This window comes from Mandrillus leucophaeus, unplaced genomic scaffold, assembly GCF_000951045.1.
Source record: "Mandrillus leucophaeus isolate KB7577 unplaced genomic scaffold, Mleu.le_1.0 Scaffold69, whole genome shotgun sequence".
Lineage (NCBI taxonomy): Eukaryota > Metazoa > Chordata > Mammalia > Primates > Cercopithecidae > Mandrillus > Mandrillus leucophaeus.
Genome location: NW_012107474.1, coordinates 2,669,144 through 2,671,607, shown reverse-complemented (window position 1 = coordinate 2,671,607; position 2,464 = coordinate 2,669,144).

Genomic DNA, 2,464 nt, shown 5'->3' with positions numbered 1-2,464 from the left:
CACCTCACACAGCTCGGACCTCTGTGTTGCTTTTCTTTTCTCACACCCCGCTCTTCACCCTCCCTGAGCGCCTGCCAGGTGCGACCCCTCCCCGCCCCCCCCGGGGCCCTGCACTCTTGCAGTTGCCTGGCCAAGGCCACCCACAGGTGGAGCTGGAAGGCCAGTGACCTGCCTCTGGGATACCCTTTCAGTCCCCTCGGGTCACAAGGCTGGAACCATTCCGTTGGAAGGGTTCTATTCCTCTCTCTTGCGTTATAACCCCGTCAAGCAGCCATTTTCATCTGGTTTCCCACATTCATCAACTCACCTTGGATTTACCTAATTTCCAACGCAACTATCAACTCTGGTTACGAAGAAGTCAGAGACAGGGCCTGCTTCACTTACCTCCTCCACAAGATGAGCCCCAGGCTGTGGGGCAGGATCATGGGGTCCTCTTAGCTCGGCGAGAGCTGAATGCTGAGCCCATGTGTTCGGGCGGATTTGCGTGTTAGAATTGCATTTCTCTTGTCAACAGAGCATCTTCCTACCTGGGAAAGATGAGCCAACTGGAAACCTGTATTAGAAACAGTAGGGCCTCGGAGGTGTAAACCAAAAAGCATCTGAGACAGGGCTCCATCAGTTTAGAAGTTTATTTTGCCAAGGTTAAGGACAATGCCTAGGAGGAAAACCGCGGTATCACAGAAACAGTCTGTAGTCTGTGCCTTTCTCCAAAGATGACTTTGAGGGCTTCAGTATTTAAAGGGGAAAAGTGGGCTGGAGGGGAAAGCGGAACAGTGTGGTAATCCTCACGTTGCAAGAGAAAAGAAGCAGGTCGAGAACAGTCGACTGTACAGTTCGCACTCAGCAAATCAGCACTTTACATAAGAGAAGCGGCTGTTGAACCTTTTATCTGTAGCCATCTGCTTAGGAACGAAAGGAAAGGCAGCTGCTTACATCACTCAGCTTTCAGCTCTTTCTTTTCCTTTTCGCAGAGGGAACTGGGATCCTGAGTTTTATGTTCCTTTTGCAGAGGTGAGGCCAGATAAGTGACAAGACAGATGCCAGTCCAGCAGGTGGTCATGTCCAGAGCATGCAGCCTCGGGACACGCTCTGGGAACAGACTGCTGCAAAGTTGGAAGCTGGCAAGAGGGTCTCAGCTGTGAAGTCCCTGGGGTGGGGGAGAAGTGGTCGGAGAAATCAGAGTTAAAGTCTATGCGTGGGAACTGAACTGAAATCCACAGCTCTATAACAAGGTATTAATCTGGTTAGTAGAACCAGGGTAGATGATCAGACCAGGGCCACCAGTACCATCCACCCATTTTTCCTGAGAAAAGAAAAATATGGCAGTCTGAGCTCTGAGGTGTGCAGAATGATCAGGCCCAGAGAGGCAGGAGCGTGGGACTTCATTCAGCGCCCCTTCCACCATAGAAGCAACTGTCCAGGGCAATTATTTGATGGAATTTTTGCTCCTGACAGGCTGCCTCACCCATTATCTTTATGTTCACATGGAATTAGTGATACTAAGAACAATGCATAGCCAATCAGCACCTTCTGTATTTTAATGCAAATTCTTGCTGACAACTTAGGGACTGCCTTTTCCTTTTCCTTAAAAAACCACTGTAACTGCTGCTAATAGGAACATATGTTCAGGGCAACCTAGGGGTATGTGCCCAGGTAGCCATCCTCAAGCTTTAGGCTCAAATAAACTCTATACTTAATCATATTTTCTGAATTTCATTATTTGAGGTTGACATTTTGGCGACCCAGATAGGACCTGAAGCAGGCCTTCAGGGATTGCCACTACTTCATCAATAGTTGGAGCCTTGGTACCAGCACAAATGACTGTTATATACTCCACCTCACTGGGGCTGGCAGGGTCTCTGGTAAGGCCGGTCTTGGGATCTGAATCCTTCCAGCTTAGTTGAAGATTGAGACTTACACACTAATAATTTGATAGGGTTGGAACTGAAGCTCTACTGGAAAGTAGAAGTTTCCATTTTTATTCTCTAGAGATTCTGTTGACAGCAGATTTGTGATTTTCACTTCTCTCTGAGGTTTTACTTATCTCTTTAGAGTTTGCAGCCTTTTCTCTCATTCGAAATGTGGTCAAGGAGAAAGTGTCATCTTTAAAACTGGCCACATTCTGAAACTTAGTTCAATTGACAAATTTAAACATTTTTTTTTTTTTTTTTTTTTTGAGACTGAGTCTCACTCTGTCACCCAGGCTGGAGTGCAGTGGCATGATCTCGGCTCGCTGCAACCTCTGCCTCCCGAGTTCAGGCAGTTCTCTGCCTCAGCCTCCCAGGTAGCTGGGATTAGAGGCACCTGCCACCATGCCCTGCTAATTTTTTGTATTTTTAGTAGAGATGGGGTTTCACCATCTTGGCCAAGCTGGTCTTGAACTCCAGATCTTGTGATCCAGCCACCTCGGCCTCCCAAAGTGCTGGGATTACAGGAGTGAGCCACCGTGCCTGGCCACTTTCTT